At 43.5% G+C, this 21,354-nt stretch overlaps 1 non-coding gene across 1 annotated transcript; it reads right to left on the bottom strand.

Annotated features, from left to right (window-relative positions):
• Nucleotides 1-17,078: 17,078 nt before the first annotated feature.
• TRNAT-UGU lies at nt 17,079-17,151 on the bottom strand. The gene has a single exon. It is a non-coding gene; the product is annotated as a tRNA-Thr (tRNA).
• Between the last annotated feature and the right edge of the window lie 4,203 nt (nt 17,152-21,354).

Below are 21,354 nucleotides of genomic sequence, written 5' to 3'. Positions count from 1 at the left end.
GAGCCTGGAAAGAGCATTTCAGTGTCAGCACAAGGCAGTTTTGACAGAGGCACACAAATAATTTGACAGCATTTCACTAAGCAGTATTAGCAGCCATAGCTACACTCCTGGAAAATAAGCAAGCATAACTACAAGAAAAGTCAACAATCTACAAAAGCAGAAATTTATCAAGAGCAGTGAGACCTTGTATTACTTAAATCAAGACAGCATTACTCACAGAACCAGATGACTCTGACCAGCTTCAGCATAAGCTCTAGATATGGAGCTAAAACAAAACTCAGGCACAATGAATGTTTTCATTAATGTACTGTTTTCAAAGTTCATGTAAACATTCTTTTCCTTTCCTTCAATACCTTACTCTTTATGTCCACACTTCTCCCATGTTAACTCCCAACTTAGCTTTCCTTCCACAATGTGTAACCCTGGCAATCAGACTGAATCTTTCAGCACGCAACCTTGGTATTTGTCTTAAGCCCTTACAGTGTGGTAACTTTTATATCTACTGCACTAGCTAAACATTTTAACGCATAGTAGGGTTGGGGTGCAGTATAATAAAAAAGGCCAAACAATCTGAGGTAGCTCAGAAAAGCAAATACACTCCAATCAGAGAAATGCAAAAGGCTTCAGATTTCTTCCTGTATTTATTTTTTAATTTGATCTTTCAAGCTTTTTATGATTAGCTGCAAGAGTTATTTCAATTGAGGTGCCAGCTGTTCTAAGAAACTCAGCTGAGTCCCATCTGGCCTAAACTATAGGGCAGTCTGATATTATCAGCTGCTTTGAGCAGTGAGCTAAGACACAGCTGGTTTGAAATTCAGAGCTAGGACACACCAGACCATGAGCTGTGTCGAATGTCAGTCTGCCTCAAGTGCATTTGCAAAGCACGAGGCAAAGCTGAGTGTCTGAATAAAAAACAAATGCCCTCAGAATTGACAATATCTATCATAACATGAGTCCTGGAATGCCTTTTTATACTTGCAAGAAGCTATGTAGTGATCACCACATCGATGCAATTTGCTATGTACCAATCACCACATCAGGCTGGCTGAGTACTTCTCTTCTATACTGCTTCTGTATTTTCAGAGGTAGCAGCCACAACACATAAACTCATCTGAGAATTAGCAGAATTGGACATCATTAACACTTACTGCTCACATCTCAGTCATACAAGTATTTTCAGTTGCTAGGAAAGGTTCACTCTAAATAATGCTAGCAACATAATTTATTCCTTGTGAGGTGTATTGGTGCAGTCTGGAAGTATTTATTTTTTATCAGACAACTGATTCTCCACAAAAAAAAATCACTTTGCTTTGTGTCAGTCATACAGTGTTCCCCTGACAGTCTGAGCTATCTGTATAAACCAATATACTCAGTCTGACTTTATCAACTGTCCATATGGCTATAACCTTACTTCTGTTTGTTACTCTATACTTCCAATTACATCAAAAGAGCTCAGCCTTTGGCTCATGGACTGTGTACAGCCTGTAAGGAGAAGTAACCCAACTGAGCCTGCTCTCCATTGCCATAGCTTTCCAGAGTGCCCTGTCCCGGGCCCTTGACACTGTCCTGTCCTGCCAAGCTGCACAGCACAAGCACACATATGTATTCCATTCTCTTCTGTCACCTCCAGGACTGAGATAGTGTCAGCAGCGTGAGGCGGTGGCATTCACCTCTCCCTAGCCACCAGAATAAGCCATAGGGTCTGCTCTTCCAAGATTCTTGACTGGATCCAGCTGGATCATGTAATTCGTTTAGAAGAGCTGAACGCTGTGCCTCAGTGTCTGCTGTGAAATCTGAGAAGACTGAGGGACTATTGACAACAGCATAACTCTGCATTAGCAGGAGAATGAAGGCAGCCTGCCAAACACTACTGATTTGCTAATGATGCTTATCTGCTGTAACCATCAGGGAGAACTGGAAGTGGTAGAGTGGAGAGAAGAAAAACCTCAGGGAAATCAGTTTGAAACAAACTTCTAGATTTGGCCAAAGGAATAGGAAGGCTGTAATTTGTGGAAAACTCTTATTACAATCAGAAGTTCTCTCAAATAAGACACCAAAACTTAGAGGTGATTTGGCAGGTTTTGGCCATGAGCTGTCTTTAGAGCTGTACATCTCATGCACTGTATCTACTAGCAAAATGGTTTGAATTTAAAAGAGCTTTTACAAAGATGTGCAAAACTTAATGAAACTTTTCTAGTCTTTGAAAGATGCAATTATTAATCAGAGATAATTATCGTTTATGAGATAATTATTATTTATGAGATAGTTATTAATTATCTATGAGGGTGGGGATGGAGGTGGTCTGTGGGAGTATGTCCTTAACCTAGCTGGGGAGTCAGCACAGCTCTTGGGGCTGAGGACCTCTGGACTGTGGGGCTCCACACACCCAGAGGAAAGCAAATGAGCAAACGCTTTGCCATGCCAAAATAAGACACAGAGTTCATTGTGGGTCAGATCCTGTGACTGCTTCATTGCTGTGGTTGAGTTCAGCAGTAGAGTGAACCTCCAGAATAGGGATTTTACACAGATTATAACAAGTTATAGTTACAGTCTATTCAAGTTAAGAAATAACAAATAGCAGGACAGATTTCCAAAGATAATTCATACCTAAAAATCAGAATATACATCTATTGGGCCTAAGCTCTATTGTTTCCAACAAAGCATTTTCCACTATTTTGACAGTTCTCACTGATTGATTTGGACTTTCTTCACCTGAGAAAATTCACCACTTAGCTAGAGACAAAAAACCCAAGTTGACCAGGAAAAGGCAACACAGTTTACCTATAAACCAGGCCTGACAGATTATCAGGGATAACTAGGGCATACAGAAAAAGTTTTACAGTTCTGCCATCTGGTACCACAGTCCTAGTGATCTGCATTCCCCATGGACATGGCCTTAGGGCAGCATGCTTGTTCCTCGATATGGATCTCCCACATGCACTTTTGTCCTGCAGAAGGCTAGAAGGGCTTTCTTTGCCAGATGTCTATTGCCGCCAATGTGTCTTCAATAGCATTGCTGTAATGGAGCATTATCTGATGTTCTTGCCATGTTAGATGTATTCAGACTGTTTTTTATCTCCTCTTTCTTTTTTCCTGTTCCCGCGGATGTTGTCCATTTTTGAAACACTATTATTAAAGTAACAGTTGGCTGCAAAAAATTTGGTGAAATCTTATTTTAGTGTTATATGCAGTCTGTCAAAATCCACATTCTTCTGAAATGGAATTGATTTGCTACGATTTCTTTTTTATAGAATAAAACTGGAAAAAAGATCAGCCAGTGTTGAAATATCCTTTTGACATTTTTTGAGTAGAATACAGCCGTGTTATATATTGAAACAATAGGAGGTTATCCCTCTGCAGAGGAGAGATAAAAAGTATTGTAAATGCTCAATATCAAGAACATCAAAAGCTTGCTAATGACCTAAAAATAAAAAATTAATTGTTTAAAAATGGAAACACAGACACTCACTGAACATAACTTAAAGTGATTTGCAGATAATGTCAGAAAAATCTGAGGCATAAAATGAGCTGCAACCAGCAAAGAACATAAAAGGCAATGAGAAAAGCTTTTATAAATACATTCAGGATAAAAGATGGAGAGCATTGCACTGGTCTTAAGCAGGAATGGTGAAAAATGTATGAAGGAATATAAAAGCACAAAGTGTTCAGTGCCTGAGCCTTCATAAAAAGAGTAGCTGTGACCAGATTCTTAACGCATTTCAGTGGTCTGGAACACCGGCTAGAATTAGGAGAGAACAGATAGCAAATATTTAGCTGGGACACGTATGAATGATAATGGAGCCTGCTGAAATTCACCTTAGAAGATTAAGAAATAATTGCAACAATCTGAACTACTTTGAGGACACAGAACTGATGAGAACAACTATAGTGCTCTTCCACAGAAAGGGAAAAGGAGAAGCTGGAAAAGTGTAGGCTAGTCAGCTTAAGTTTAATAGCTGGAAAGATATCACAACAAAATGTGAAACAATACGTATCTAGAGACATAAACATGATAAGAAACAGCCAGCTTGTATTTATCAAAATAAAGTGTGTTAAACCAAGCTAACTTCTTTCCAAGTGAATAACTTGACTTTTCAGAATAACTTGCCTTTTTGGGTGGAGGAAGGTAGTAGAGGAAATGGATGTTCAGTTTAGTGAAGTTGTTGCAGTCTCAGACAACCTTCTCCACAGGCAAACTCAGGGAATGTAGCCTCTATGGTTATATCACCATAAAACAAGCCTGTCAGCTGTGGAAAAGGCCTGCTCAAAGAATAGTCAATAGTATTCTCATTCCAGTTTGAGATTGCACCAGCTTTTGAAGTACTGAAATCCTTCACAGTGTGGAGCTTCTGTTCTCAACACACCTGTAATGGGAACGGGTGATTTCTAGCCAGCAGCGAGAGCAGCCTTGTGCAGAGGAAGTGTGCCAGACAATACCTGCGCTTATCACAGGACAAACTGATGGAACTCGAGGCAGACAGTTAGTCTGGAAGGACTAAAACATCTCTGTGGGAGAGCCACCGCTAAGCCAGTTCTCTGCCTATGCAGGGTGACTGGTGCTGTCAGGGCAGAGGGAAGTAGCCACGACTGATTTCCAGTGACCCTGATTGTCAGTGACTGTCAATGCAATTAGCAGTTTTATCTCCATCTATAAACCAAAGTATCCCTAGGAAACAGTGGTTAGTATTGCGCTACATCACTGTGGCATCTGGCAATGCTTGAGTTTCTCTTCCCTGGTCCCCTTTGGCCTGATGATCCTATGACATTGGCAGGTGGAAAAAATGCCTGTCTCAGAGGGCACCTCAAAAAAGCACCTTGTTCAGCATGTCAGTAGAAAAGAAGGAGACAAATACCTGCCTCATATCCTTGACTTACAGCAAACAAATTCAATCTGGTTGTGCCAGCCCTGTGATGAATGTCTCCTAACACTTAGTCCCAGATGGGAAAGGCACATGCACATACAAATTCATCCAGCTGGTCTTTACTGTTTGTAATTTAAAGTATCTACAACTTTATCAAAATATTCATCAATACACAGATTGTACAATAATATATTTATAATAATTCACAGTGACTGAATTGATACTTTCAGGTCATTAACCACAAGTCCTAAATTTTGATATATATGAAATTCCTGTAAAACAGATAATTTGGGAACAATGAAGGAATTTTTTTGAATACACAACACGCATTATTTTGCACATGTACATTTGTTTACAAGGAGTATCAACAAGTTACTTATTATTATATGCCTAAGTTACTGATCTTCATCAACTGAGCAATTAACTGAGCAACTGAGGCATACATGCAGTCCCCTATAGTAACTTTAGCTGACAGACTGACATAGTTGATTGGATCACATGTTCCTAAGCCCTGTGTTATATCTGGATGTAGTCCACTATATTTTTATACATCTTTCCTAAACTTTTCTAGGCTTCTTTATTAATATATAATAATAGTCCTTTACTAATAGAAGCAGTTAAGATTGTTCCTTTTCTTGTCTTTAAAATCAGGAGATCAAGTAATAGGCTCTATTCTTACCACAAAGTAAAAATACATCTTTAATAATAAATATTCTGTGACTAAAATGCTTTTTTTTCCTATCAGCTTTCCTACGGGTCATTTTCTTTCAATAAGCAAGGTCAGAGACAGCTACTAGACCATGCAAGACTAATCTCTCCCTCAGGACGGTTTTAAATTATAACTTACCTTATCTGATTTAAGTTCAAGTAGAAACTGATCTATAGGTTCTGCTTGCAGCCTTTGGGGTGTCACAGAAATGAGGTTATTAGCAAGAGTCACCGAAGGGCTTGTCTACAGGGACACTCAAAAAAAGGAGTAAGGTTTCATCCAAAGGCAAACAGTACAAAGGCAGAATGCCTGTAATTAACAACCAGTTCAGACAAAGGTTTAATGGCAGATGACTGCCCCATGTCAAACAGCAAGTGTTATGACATCTTTGGCTTCTTAGATTCCTGCTCTCATCTTGATGAGGGTGGAGACCAGGGAAGGGAGGAATCTTCATCACAAGTTCAAACTACAGCCCATATTCGTTACCTTTGAGTCAACAGCATGGTGTTTTACGAAATTTACTTCTGCATCCCCCACCAAAGTAGTGCCACCTACATTAGCAAAACAACTTTACATAAAGTATCATTTGTTCTGTGGGGCTTGCAGGGGAAGAAGAGTAGTGACAGGAGTCTAAAATTGCCATGCCAAGTTATCATCCAGCCAAAGCCGTTCTTAGCTAGAAAGGAACTCCAGTGGAAGAGGCAGTAGCTCAACAGAAAGATATTAGAAAGCAGTCAGGAGGTCAAGGGGAAAGCGAAAAAGAAGCCTCTGGTTTTGTCCACTTCCAGCATTCTGAAGAAATCTTCTCCAGTATCTCCTCCCTCATTCATTGGTAGCAATGACAGAAATGCTAATGTAAAAAGAGTTTGTGAGTGTTTGTACTACAGTTTAAGTTGATAAAGTTGAGTAGCTTTTTTCCACCATGCTGTGTACTTACTGCATGTCAAGGTAATAGAGAGATGCAGCCCAAGGCACTACAGAGTTCACTATTGTTGATACCACTGCTGAGACCTCATTAGGGATGACTTGCCGCTCAGAAATTTGCTAGTGTGGATGTGTGCCTGATCTCTGGATTCCACAGACTCATCGGTCATTCCTCTGTAGCACTTACTTCTCTTTGTCCACCCAGCCTCAGCTGCCTTTTGTGACTGACAAATTTCAATTAATTCTTTCATCAACTTTAAGACAAGAGGGACTCTGGTCTACTCTTTACAATACTGCAAGGTCCTGGCATTTGCCAATTTGTGTGGAGCAAGCTACACTAGAATTTATGTTTGAAATATATGCTATGTATATTAGGAATTTAATTATAATAACCTCAAGGACATTGTTTTGAATAGTTCTCCTGAACTAATTAGTTGACCGGCTTTCTAAAGCTTAATAATTTTATTGTCACAGATAATAATTTGGAATGCAGCTATCAATCGGTGTAATTATATCCTTCACTAAATTTTCAATAGGTAAGCCTTATCAAGATAATAGGTCTGATCATCCTTTGCATTAGCTGGCATGTTGCATTGTTATTGTGCTTTGGAAGCCTCAGGAAAAAGCAAAACCTGGTTTGGTCAAACATCTCTCAGTGTCTGCAAGGTTTCCTCTTCCCTGTTTTCTCACCATCACTCTTTGCTATCACAAAAGTCTTTGGTGCTACCTCCAGTATATCACAAACTTTCTCATGCTTCTTTCAGGACAAAAACTACCAGCTAGCATTAGAAAACACAATGTCTCATTGAAGGATAAGAAAAGGGAGGCAAAGAAATGTTCTGAGGGACTGGGGGGGGGGGGGGGGGGGGCGGTCTGAACACACCTAAAAATTAGAGAAAGTTGAGAGGCAATATTAAGTGAAGCAGGAATGATCGTGCATGGGAGCGTAATGAATTAATTAAGAACCATACAATAACCTTGATTTACCCAGAAAACAACAGTTTAACTGATTAAATAATTTTTATTTGAGATCTTTAGGAACCCAAACAATTTTAGAAGTTGTCTGCAGCTTTGACAAAACCACATCTCAGAAATTCAGGGCATGTGATAACCAAAGATGAGTTCTCTGTCTAGAACAGAACTTAGCACCTTTCCACTATGATGTTACAGGCTAAAAAGCAGTAACTTTTAACTTACCCTTAAAAGTCAAGCTTGTGCAGAACTTACAGTGTAATTCCTGCTCTTAGTCTTGCACTTCACTGACATTGAGTGTCAATACAGTTCTTTCTATCCGTACACTTTTTACAGATGAACTGATGGACTTGTCAGCACTGAGAGCCAAATGCTGAAGTCCTTACTTAGCATCTAGCCAACATTTCCTCAGGATGAAGTCAGTGGAAGTTTTGAGGTAGGTATGAGTAAAATGCTGACTGAGGATGCTGCCACAGAGCACTGAACCAAGAGGCATAGCTGAACGAAGTAGGTCTCAAATTCTAGTAACTCAGTCCCACTGGACTTTAATTTTACCTACTCAGTTACATTAATTCAATTGCCATTAAATAACTGATACTGATGTCCTTTTGAATTAAGCAAATATGGCATAAATTTTATGAGACAAAACAATGTAGTTGTCACCATAATCTTATTTTAGGATTTTATTTCTAACTTAAACTCTGTAGGCCATGGTGGGCAACTGTATTTACAAGTTTGGGGACTGCTGCTAGCAGAAAAATATAGTTGGTTCAGGGAGGTTTATTAAAAAGCAGCCTTGGTAAATCATTTAGCAGAGCATTGAGGATTAAGCAAACTACTCGGCCTGAATCCACATCATCTCCAAATCTGATGTTTATAGAGGTCTCTGTATTGCCCAGACCTTTAGCAAACTATTTTTAGTGGCTAATTGTCCAGCTGCATTACATCTTCACCTAGATTTGCTTTCTTAGCCAAAAGGAAATTGAACCCCTGAGGAAGCAGAAAAACCAAGCTGAATATTAAGTGACATTGGAAATGCTGGAGTAGTGGGATATAAATGTCTTGAAAAAAAATGAAAATGAAAAATCATGACAGGAAAATCTATTTTTAGGGGGACTTTTTTTTTAAAAAAAAGATTGAACTTCTCTGTGACTGTGTTGAAAAAGCATATCTAAGGGCTTTTGTGGTGGGATAAAGCAACAAAGAGATATAAATTAAAGACCGGCTTTTTAAAAGCAGATTAGAACAGTAAGAGATAAATGCAAATGAAGGGTCAAAGCAGCATGAATCCAAGAGAGCAAGGATGTGTGGAAAGCCCAGAGGAGGATGGAGGAATGGATAAAAGACATGCTGGATCAGAGGCTTGAGCTGTTACAGCAGCATCAGTGAGGGCTGGATGAGATACGGGCTCCTGTCAGTGGTGGTTTAGGAGTATTAGGTTTGCCTGAGCCAGCCTGACATTTCCTCAGATGTGTTTATCAACTCTGTTTGAGGGCAGCTGGCCCCTGGCACTTTGCAGCTCTGAGGGGAGGAGCAAGAATCGATTCTTCATGATTGATGTTGCTGTGCTTGAATGCAGTCACTAATTCCACTGCATGCTGCACAGCAAGTTCCCCTCATCCCTGAAGCACAGCTGGAGCACAGCCTATCTGCACTATATGGGGCTGTATACTGTAACAGCCCCAGTTTATGAGGGACACCTGTAATACTTCAGCAGTCTGCTTTTTCATCAGCTGGCTGGAGGGAAACTAAGCAGACATGCTATCGTGCTAAGCAAGCTATGCAGAATGGGGCAGAGAGATGACAATCACAGCAAAAGCTAGGCATGAAAAATCCCTGATTCTAAAGTCAAGGGTTTATCTGCACAGTTTCTATCAGGTCCAGACTCGGCCCTGTGTTGAGATTTCTTCTCTGCTGCTCAGAACTTGGAATGCGGGCTCTTTGTGTTAGTGCTTTAATTATAATAACCTCACAGGCAATGTTTTGAAAAGCTTCACTGAACTCATTGGCTAACTGACATTTTTAAGCTAAACAAACAGCAGTGGCGTTGCAGCATGTCACAGCTAGCACGCTGTTTCCAGTTACATCTCTGTTGCTGCGCTCGCTCAGAACTCAAGCTCTCCATCAAACACTAACTCTTTTATCCTTCACAAGGCCCACATTTTGGGTTTCACCTTGGCTCAAATCTGGAACAAGCAAACCGTTTCACCAAGTGGGAAGCATGAGCCCAGAAGGACCATCTCGGGCTCACAGGCTGTACATTGTACTTGGTGAGCTCAAGCTTCCAAAAACCAGCCATAAGGTACAGTTGGAGCAAAGCATGAGAGGCTAAGTTTGGGCTGAAAAAGCCGGCCCGTGGTGCTGGACACTGACTTGGATGTCAAGCTCCTGAACTCCAGATTGCTGCATTTCCCAGGTATTGGTACCTAACATGGAGTTACAGCTCACTCAGGTATTTCACCACTTCTGAGAATCACATTGATGGTCACACAGAAGTTGCCACAGAGCCTTTGAAATATGGTCTGATTTTTGAAAAAAAGCAGACAACATGTTTGCCCTTGGAGTACACAAAGCAGGCAGCAGAGACACACTGCTCAGGCCAGCACCCAGTAGAAATGTTTTCAAGGGGCAACCAGCTGATTTTAGAATAGTCATGACAGCACTTTCTAGTTTTGTTCCCGCTGTTCTTCTGGTAAGGAGCCTGCAGTTTATTAAACAGTTAATTATAACAACTGAACAAGCTTTTTTTCCCCAATAAATCCAGCCTGGCTAGTTCAAAAAACGTAGTAGACTCAAACAGCCCTTCTTTGCAAGGTGAAGTGAACACTCTGCTGGCACACACACATCTGATTGCCCTGGAGATCTGCTGCACATACACTGTGATTGTCATTTTTGAAGTTTTACACTGAATAATGGCTGCTATTATTCATTGAAAGAGGACCCAAATATATCAGCATTTCCATCAGCTTCATGGGAGAACAGATCCACAGAACCAAGGAAACTCATTAAATATAACGAAAAATATAAAAATCATAGGAAAAAAATCCCTTCTGTTCAAACCATAAAAGAAACAGGGAGAGCTTTCTCATACCTCTTCTTAGTAGCCTGCCAAGTGGAGGGGTATGTGACCAAAGGCAGGGCTCTCTGCACTAGAAAGCAAAACTCTTTCTGGTTCACTAAAAACATTTACAGTTTAACTGAGTAATAATCAAAAAGCAATGAACAATCTATAATACAAATAACACCCAGAATGATAGCTGGATGCAAATACTGTTGTTTCTTTGCAAATCCAAGATTTAAAAAAACCTTACATATTGAAGATCATCTGGTTTTACTCTTCCAACTATCAGTAGTCTTCATGGAAGCCCACTTCTGCAAGTATGGTAGATATTCTTAACGTAGTCAGTTCCTGGGGATTTTTTTCATCTAGCTTCTAGAATAAAACAAATTACAAGTAGTAACTGCAAGTACCTTACTGCAAATTAAACATGCACATCCCAAGTTCTTACACAGATAATTCTAAAATGACAAGCCCAAACAAAATGTGATACTCACATTACTCAATGCTTAAAAAGTTATAAATAGCTGAGGAATTTCTAATCTACAAGGAAGGTCTCTCATGGATTACACTTCAGTGTCTAAAATTTCAGCTTTCTCATGTTATTTGCTTTGCTTTAAAAAACACACAGTGCTTCAATGTAAATTAAGCATAGAAACTCTACATCCTTGTCTTGAGGAAGCTTCTACAGAAGGATGTGGTCACATTTAAATTATAATCTTTTTATTGCATAGTTCAACAGTATGGCTTTTCAATGCTGTGTTTTATCAATCTAAAAAAATATTAGCATGTTGACAGAGACAGCTGTCTCTATACAGCTGCTACACGCAGTGAGAAATATTCGTCCTTGTGGGTTTGCTCTTTATTAATTTCTATTACAAATGGCTTTTGGTATGGATTAAAGTTCTTGCTGTGGTGATGCAATCAACAGTACCAGTCCTCTGAAGGGAATAAGCAGGCATATTTGTAGCCTCTTGTCAGGCAGGAATGCATCGTTCTCAGATTTGAGACTGTTTACATGTACAGGCACCATGATCATTAGCAAGTCTCACAGATACAGCAAGGGGATTGCAAGCAACAGTGTTCTTGTCCAAAAATAGTCTGTAACTTGGTGACCAAAAGGAACAACTCCTCTGTTTATCTTCAGAAGGAATGAATGTGCTTTACTTGTGAGAAGCCTACGCACAGGGTCTGTCTGAGAGGTAATCAGATATATGCAGATGGGCAGTCAGATACATCCAGCGTTGGGTAGTGTTCTACTGGCTCTGTTGTCAGCACAGCAGCCTCTGCTTTGAGCAGAGGTTGACACAGTTGATAACAGCCTTTTTTATCATGAAAGTTCTCCATTTGCAGTCTCTGGATTAATTTATGTTCATATTAAGGTAAGCTGGAACTGGATAAATTTAGAGAACTAGTCCTAGAGAAGCAGGCAAGAAAGCTGAATTACTTTTTTATTTTTCCTAATACTTTAGGATTGTATTTCTAATACTTTAGGATTGTATTTCTAAATTCTGTTTAAGCTTCAGCTTGTCCCTAAGACTAGTTCTACTTACATACTAATTTTTGGTCACCTGAAAGCCAGAAATATTGTAATAATCTGAAGAGCCCATTGAGTTTAGTGATGTCGGCAGGGATTTTTTTTCATCTATACATAAGATACATAGATTCTAAATGAACAGTGCTTCATCCTTTCTAAAGTCAAGCTCTCTTGCTCTTTTTCATCCACTCAAGTCATAATAAATTACACACACACACACAAGATTTTTAAAGGACCCTTCCCTCTACTGCTCTATGCATTTTATTATATTCAAACCTATTGTATTGTGCCTAGATTCTGTGCTGCCAGGACCTGGTGTTCCCATCATTAGATTATAAACTGCCATGGAAAAAAAGGCCATGTTTTACCTTAGGCAACATCTCTCTACTGAAGTGCACCATCAAAACCTATAGACAGACCACGATATTAAAACATAAGCAAGGCTAGTATCACATATTGCCCAGTTAGTTAGTTAAATATCTTGGGGAGTTTTAATAAAAGACATTTCTGTTTGCTTTCCTTCTATTCTTCAAGTGTTAGGAAAGATTCCCTGAAACTATAGAAAATGTTGTTTTTCTTTAAAACAGAACAGTCACTCTCCTGGCCAAGGCTGAAGGATTTAATTCATGTGCACTTTCTCATTAACAAAGAGCACCCCCCCCTCCGTTCTTTTTAAGCATCCTTATTCATATGCTAACATCACAGTAAATAACATCCATACTGGAAGCCAAATGGGTTCATTAGTTATCCCTCCATCCATAGCTAACTGGCTCAGAAATATGGTCTTTTGCCAAGAATACCAGTTAAGCACAGATTTATCTACTGTTACTCCCCTGTGAAGATTGCCTTGCATCATCATTCAAAGTCCTAATGCATTGAGCTCCCACTTCATCTGGGGATGCATTTGGCCTGCACCTGGTCTTGAACAGCGGTATTTTAATTACTTTCTTTTAAGAAGGAGAGATTTCTTGACAGAGGAGGAGGAAAAGGGGCAAGGAGACAGCTTGGTCTGGAGGTCAGGATATACCAGACTGGATCAGTATTATAGCTGGTGATTGTGGTGTTCAGACTTCTTTCCACCCACCTTCAAACAACTCTTGCAAATTTGTTAATGACACCCTGAGAAAGGAACTCTACACAAAGTAACAGGACAATTAAACTTGTAAACATAAGTGTTCAGGCACCAAGTTGTGGAACATCCTGGAAGAGCCTGACTAGGAGCATGATATCTTGTCATGCACAAGGAATTTTGTGTTGTTTTAGCAACCAGAAGAACAGAATTAAAAGAGCAATGTCTGACTAAAAGTAGTATCTTTAGAAGACAAACACATCTTTCTTTTCGGTGTTACTGTTAACACCTGAGGTTATTACAAGCAAACATTTTCACTGCTCATTGAAGACTTTCTTGATGGCTGTATTTGCATCAGGTGAGGACAAAAAAAGTCTCGACTTTCACTTTTTGGCTTTACCTCACTGGCACAAATCCAAAGCTATCAAACTTTAAGTTCTTGCAGAAAGTCCAGAAACACAAGTCAGAATTGCTTTAGTACTTTTCTGACTAAACAAATGGAAGCATTCTTTATTAATCTTAAGATTTTGAAAGTGCTTGGAGTTTGGTTGGGAGAGAGGTTGTTTGGGTTTTTTTAGAAATTTATGATGTTTTGGCAGCATCTATACAATATTGAAGCATGTGGAATATTGAAAGAGTCTGTATTTCATTTTTCCTCTGTTGGCTAAACCAGTTTCACAGTCGTTGACTTTGACTCCCTATTCCCATTGTCAAAAATGATATCACACTGCAGTAAGCTATGCTTAGATATGTCAATTTTTGTTACATATCTGGAAAGAAAAATAGTAGACTCTTGAAGAAAACAGTCTCTTCTTGTGTAAGGCCTCCTGCTGTTGAGCGGAGCAAGATGGGTATACATTTCCTGGAAAAAACATAACAAGAAGAAATATCTCCGAGATGAGCTCAGAATGCCTTGCAGTGATGGCAAGGTATCTGTCTTTGCAGACACTGTGGTAATTCTAAGGGGCTGTGCTAGTGGTCCAAAATGAAAACACAGTTAGTCCTGTCTGGGGCCCTCACCACAGTTTGGAGAAACAAACCATAAAGACATTTTCTGATGATATCACCAATGACTGTATCACTGGACCTAGTGAAGGTCACCTGAGCTTTTCCGAGCAAGGCTTTGACACGTTTCTCACCTTCAGTAACAACAGCTACTAATAAATCTTCCTCTGTAGCATGAAACCGAGTGTGGATGACACCACTTGTAGAGTACGGAGGAGATTCTGGGGTCACCCCTTGGCTGTGATCAGGGAATGGTGTATAGGTGTCCCATGGGAGATGGAGAAGGCAGGGAAAATCAGCTCAGAGGAGGCCTGGGCGCACCTCCTGCTTTCCACTCACGCCCGCGCGTGACCGCACCGGGGGCAGGGGCGGTGGTACTGGGGGCAGGGGCGGTGGTACCGGGGGCAGGGGCGGTGGTACCGATCGCTCTTGCCACTGGGCACCGCTAGCAGACAGGTCCCACAGAAAGGCATGGAGCGGGGCCGGCACGCCCTGCCGGTCCCAGCCCCCGGCCCCGGCTGCCGGAGTCGGCGGGTGTCTGCGGGGCCCGCTGTGGCAGCAGGTCACCCGGTCCGCCATGGCTAATATGACAGCAGAGCAGCCGTAAAAGACTCTTAAGCCTGCTATTGGCAAACAGGCCCCGTTCAACTGTAAAGAAAAACCTCTGAAAAAAATTCAACCGCACCAGCGGGAAGCTCAGAATTTAAGGCAGCGTTGCAATAACGCGGCGCTCCCGGCTCCGCTCCGAGGGCCGAGGCTGCCGAGCCCGCCGCCGCCGCGGCAGCCATCGCCCCCAGCCCCGCCGCAGCCGCGTCCCCCTCCCGGTGCCGGCGGGGGATGGTCCTGCGGCGCCACGGGCGGGTGAGGGGATCTCAGGCACGGACTTTGGGAAGCCAAGGGAGGAGCGTGGTCCCTCGCCCCTTCACTCGCCCCGGCTTCCTCTCCTTTCTGCTTCTCCCAACCGACGCCGCCGGCTCTGGGCCCCCGTTTCAGGTGCTCCGGCGGCCCGGGGGGGCCAGCGACCCCAGAGCACCGCTCCGCGGGGCGGCGGCCGGCGGCAGCTCCGCCCGGCGACCGCCCGAGCGGCCCGCGGCCCGCTCTGAGGCGCTGGCTCTCCCTCTGCAGGCCTCCGGCTGCATCGGCCGCGCCCGCCGCTGCCGTCCCCGCCGCGCCCCGAGCGCCGAGGGCTGGCGCCGCGGGGCCCTGCCACGGAGGCGCAGGGCCCCTCCTAACGCGGGGTGCCGTAGCTCCCACTCACGCTTCCGGACTGCTCTGAGGGCACACCGAGCAACCTGTCAGCGTTCTAGAAAGGCCTCCGTGGCAGCTCATACGTATACAGCTACCACAGGCGGGAAGAGCTGAACCCTGCTCCTACCGTACCTCGTGGCTGTGGGGAGCGGAGCAGCCAAGCACCGCGCACGAAGCGTCACGGCCCCATCCCCTTGAACGCAGCACCGATGGCGCCGGGCTGCGCCGGGCCCAGCTGCAGTGGCAGCTCCTGCACCTTCGCTCGGGATGATCCTGCGAGAGACTGAACAAACTACGCAGCCTCTTCAAGCACGCGCGTGACTGCTTCTTAAGACCATCTGTGGCATCCCAGGGATCTGATGATGCACTGGTTGGTCGTGGCGAAACCCAGTGCCCTGTCGACGGAGAAACGCTGCACCCAGCCTTCGACCAGACCCCCCCGGAGAGAACAGATCCTCTCAAGGGATGGGTTTTATTACTGCCTCCATGAACCTGACGCAAGGACTCCGGGAGGACTGCCGAACCAAGGAACCAGCTAGGGTGAGAGTCAACTGGTAACACTGAGATTAGGACCAAGCACTGTTTTCCCGGATAGGACGGGGAGGCAATGCTGCGAACAAGGAGTCATTCCAAGCATACTCTTCTGTGAAAGAACCCCGAAGCACAGCAAATTCAAATGCGTTTTGGGCCTCATGGCATAGCACGGCTCCTACCGTAAGGGGCAAACAGCCTGTCAGCCCCCTGCTCCTCTCACGACAGCAATGGCAACTCATACAGCCCCGTGCATCACCACAGCTTTGATCTACTCTCAGCAGGAAGAGGAGGCTGCAGAGAAGCTGTCATAGGAGCCGGGAGGGTATAACACAGGCTGCAGCGCTACACCACAGCCCACGCGTCTTTCTCGACACATCAAGCTGCAGCCTCCGGCATGCCGAGCCGCAGCCTCCAGCAGCTGCCTGCCTGTTCAACAGCTCCGCCACGGTTTGAGCCCCTTGCAGCATGTGCGCCGCAAGTGTTGTCCTTTCCCCTCTCCAAAGCACATGTATTAATTTGCCTGCTTGATGTCGGTAACGATTGCTGTGGTGTTTGCAGCGCTAGAAACTAAATGCCCTGCTCGCAAGATTTCTGAGAAAAATGAATGCATATTTTTAAAGTGTGGTGCTCAAGAGGATTTGTGCAGAGGTTTCTAGCTCTTTCTATAACCTAAAAGAAACAAACAAAAAGGCAAAGAATTATTACACCTCCTCTGTCCAGCCTCCAGCACAGAAATAAACCCAACTGGTCAGCTTGCCTGACAAGCTGTGAAGAGTCAGATAATCCTGTCCAGCTTATTCTCCACTCAGGGGCAATTTGTTCCTTTTAAACCCCTTAACAGCATTTTGCCAAAGCTCCCATCAGGAAAATTGTGACGTGAGCTGCACAAATATTTACTGAGCCATCCCCACGCGGCTTCCCAAAGTGCTTATTGTTCCCCCCCGCTCCCCCGCCAGCACAAAGCAGAGCCATGAGTTAATTCGGTGACCAATATTATTGCTAGCACTCCTATTTTACCAAGAGCGTTTGTTTCCAAAACATTCGTCTTAATAACAAGCCCACGGAGCCCGCACGCGCGCGCTGGTCCGCCACCACCAAAACGCCCCAAAATGGGGCTCGTCGCCTACGGATGCGGCGCGGGGCGACCTAAAAATACGCCCAGGCCCCAGCGAGGATCGAACTCGCGACCCCTGGTTTACAAGACCAGTGCTCTAACCACTGAGCTATGGAGCCGCCTCTCAGAAGCTTCCCCGGCGCTCCCTAACGGCCCGGCACAAGCCTTCCCGCCGCCCCCTGCCGGGCGCCCCGCGGCCCCCGCGCGGCCGGGCACGCCGCCCTCCGCCCGCCCGTCCCGGCGGGAAGGGGCTCGCGCTGCAGAGCGGCGCCGCGGCCGCCGCCGGGAGGAGCCCGCGGACCGCCGGCAGCCGCTCCTCGGGCGGCGGGCGGCGGGCGGGCGGCGGCCCTGCCTCGGCCGCCAGCACCGGGAGGGCGCCGACCGCGCTTCCAGCCGGGCGGCGCCGGCGCCGCGGCTGCCTGCGGAGCGTGCAGGCCGCAGAGGGGGCCCCGGGTCGTCGGCAAACCAAGAAATTAAACAGGTGGGAAGCGCGCGCAGCCAGTCAAGCCCCCAAAAACTCACAAAAAAACACCGCAAGAGGAGAAGTCAGAAGTAGGTGGAAGTTTGAAATACAGCCCGATTTTTACAGGTTAGGAGTAAAAACCGTCGTGACAAAGCTCTGTAAGACGGTGCAGGCTGGTTTGTTTTCTGAAAAGGTTGGGTAGTCTTGGGAAGTTTGAGAAACGCTGCTGAAGGACGGAGGTGTTGCCCCGGGGCTCTCCGAGCATCACTTGCTGCGTGACGCCCCCGGGCAGCGCTAAGCATTAACCTTTGGGACGATTCCCAGCTTGTTCTCTCAGCTGGTACCTGCAAGCCACCTTCACAGAGGTTATGGGGCTCAGAGCTAGAAGGCGGAAGCTTCAGCTAGTAGCTGAAAGGTGGAAGGCGGCAATGCTGTAGGACTCGTTTAAGTACACTGCGTCCAGTGCTGGTGCTGGGTATCATCACTCCTAATAGCACACGTTAAAGCAGATGCCTTGCAAAGAGCTTCGATCGCTTGTGGCTGGACTGGACTTTTTTTTTTAAGCTGCATGCAGATGAAATTATTTAAATTCCAGTCATATGCCTTTCAGGAAGCAATATTCAGGGCCTTGTCTTGACTCTGTAGTAATATCTATTTCTATAGAATTCAGGCTTGGATCAGCGGGTGGGAAAGACATGCAATGGGATAGCTCGTAAACCTGGCTTGGCTTAGAGAAGTCTTATAAAGAATGTTATACAAAGGAAATAAACCCCAAGGTCCGCAGCAGGATCAGGGTCTGCAGTACTCTGGGCACTAGATGTATAAATACATGATTTCTGCCCAAAGAGTTTTCCTATCAAAGGATTTTCCCACATTAACCCCCTGATAGGTTGTAATAAATGACAGCAGTAAAATTTGAAATTAAACTCTGAACAATTATTGCTGACTCTTGGAAAACAAACCTCCATGGGGCAGCTAGATAGTAGATACAGTCAACAAAGCAACAGGGGGCAGGTCCATTTTCTCCACTGAATGATATTCATTACATGGGTATGAATTCCAATTATTGTGAAAATATTCAGTGAAGATAAGTGTTTAAATCCACTAAGAGTTTCCTCTTAGTTCTGTATTAACTCTGGAAATAACAAGAAAGTCTAAGTTGTATTACTAGTCATCATGACAGAGATACTCTTGTTAAAATTACAGATCCATCTGTTAATCAGACATTATTTGCTATGTTGTTTCTTCCTAGGGACATGTCTCCTCTGAGATATTATACTTGATAATAAGCCAGGTTGCAGGCTTTTCAATCTTCAAAACTGTGATGGCTGCCAGTGGCAGCGTTAATGCTTTTCTAGACAGCATTGAGGGATCTCAGCAGAAAATTTTATAATAGATGTGTGCATGCATGTGTGTGTCTATGTCCATGTATGTAACGCAATGGAAGTTTAGGAGAACAACACTGTAGAAAACAAAAGGCAAACGGATTATTCATTGTCAAGATAATACTGACATGATTAGTTGTTACACCCTGAAAAACAGAAAAAATCCTATTACCTTGTAAAAGATGTTGCAGTTTTCTCCTGTGTGCCCCTTTTCATGCTCAGCCTGAGTTACCACATGCCCATCTGTGAACTTGGGAAGGTTACTGGAGGCTATCATGCAAGTGCATCGATGCATAAGAAGTCCAGAACATATTTAAGCATTATTAAAAACAACACACTCCCTCGCCCCCAAAAAACCCAAAACACCCAACAAAAAAACCCTTCATGGAAACTTGTTACATGTTACTATATTGTTCTCTTAAACCTCTGTTGTGTTCTTCTGATACCGCACACCACTGCTAAGGCATACCAACCAAACAAGGTTTCAGGAAGGTTTTTAAAGTCCTGACGGGGATGGACCTGTCACCCCTAGGGCAACAGCTGCCCCAGATTCGAGCTATAGGACAAAGGGACCCTCTTTAAACAAGACTAATTGTACGGGGTTTATTATTTAAAACCCTTACACCTTTAAGAAAGACAGTCCTCAACAACTAATGGGCATTTCCACTGGTTAAATTAACCTGGGAAAAGCAGACAATTCTGCACTGAAAAAAGCGATATGGCATGCAGCTGATACTTTCTTTAGGAGCTGAGACTCACAAAGACAGGACTGTACAAAACCTGTGTGAGAGCTGGCAGCACTGCTGAGGCGGTTGGCACTTACCTTCTCACTTCAACAAGGACTGACTACTGGAGTGAAAGATGTTCACCTTCCCTCACACACCAAAAGAAACACGTCAGCTGTGATACTTGAGGATAAGAAAACTGAAAGTGGCAGCACATATCAATGGGAGGAGTAAAGTATTTTCTGCATTCTTCAAAGGGAGCATTATCAAAAAAACCCACAATGATAATTAAAAATAAATTCTTACCTCTCTTATCATCATCTTAAGTGACTGAAAATGAGAATTTGAAAGCTTGGCTTTTTCTCTCCTTACTATCTCTTTATTCTAGGCTCATTTACAGCAATAAACCAAGATTGACTGGTTTTCATTTGGTCCTGGAAGACATGCGCCAAAACCCCATAGTAGGAATACTGAATCTTGATCGAGCAGTTATTTAGTCCAGAAATGAGTGGCAAGGACAGAGGTGTCTGAATTCAAGATAAGAGAAGGGACCCCATTCTCAAAGTGGAGATAATTGTGCTTTAAAATTTTCATATGCTGGCACTTTGTTGCTATGTTCGCATCACTTTAGGGAATGTACAGATCATCTCTAAAATCCCTTCTGATTACTATGGAAATAAGAATCAACAAATAAACCAATAAATCATTTGCATTCCTACCGGTACTCTTCTATTCCTCTACACTTCTCTATTTTATCTCTCCCCCCCATCTTTCAAACACATTTTCAGAGCCGAACCAATATCTACTTGGCAATATTCCTTTAAACACATATTCTTATTTCACCTCAATATTACTGAGTATCCCATCTTTTTATAACAGAGGGCGATCCTTTGCATATGAAGTCTAAAAATGCTTGCCGAACTTAAGCTACCAAAATCTATTATTGCAGTAATCACTCCCACTAAGTCTGTACATCAGTGTCTGAGCTGGGAAACCCTCCGTTTCTTCAGTGCATTAGTATTGACAAAGCTAGTCCTTCAAATACATTTTTAATAACCTTTTTATACGGTGCAATATCACTGAAAGTTCACTGCATTTATTTTTGTCAGTTCAGAACAGTGGGATTTCATGTGAAAGGATTGAAAAGATTTTGCTGTTAGTTCTCTTCATTTTAAGGGCCCCAAAACATTAATGCTGTGAATGTTAATATCCTGGCCTGATAAGTAATAGGGTTCTGCACATATTGCAGTTAGGCTAATGGGAGAAACCAGAAAAGTAGCTTTGTAGATTGGGAACACTGCTAAATTGCAGGGATCTCCTCTACAGTCAATGATTTCTCTCTCTTTTTTCATTTTTTCAATGTCATCGTACCAGAACAGTGGCATAGGCTGCCTTTCATCATGTTACCTGAGACATCAAAGGGAGGTACTGAGGACCTGCCTCTTTACTGTTTTCCACCTTTTTCAGGCACTGACACTCATGCCTAATGAGTACAACATACTGCAAAAATAGCATCCCTGCGTATAAGTGGCACGCTAGCCTTTACTGTGTCGGAGGCTCCAGGTTACAGCTTTCAAGCTCTTAGAAGATTTGAGTGTAAGTCTAGTCACTTCTAGCCACATGGTAGACATGCTCATGCCTTGGACCACGGAGTGGTCCTGCTCCTGAGCTCACCAGGTCATGGCACGGGTTAGGAACCATGACACGAGGCTGTGGGTGGGGACAGCAGTGCCCGATGGTGTATTCCTC

This window comes from Aquila chrysaetos, chromosome 2, assembly GCF_900496995.4.
Source record: "Aquila chrysaetos chrysaetos chromosome 2, bAquChr1.4, whole genome shotgun sequence".
Lineage (NCBI taxonomy): Eukaryota > Metazoa > Chordata > Aves > Accipitriformes > Accipitridae > Aquila > Aquila chrysaetos.
Note: the sequence above shows the minus strand (reverse complement) of the source record. Positions and strands in the feature narration are given on the sequence as shown.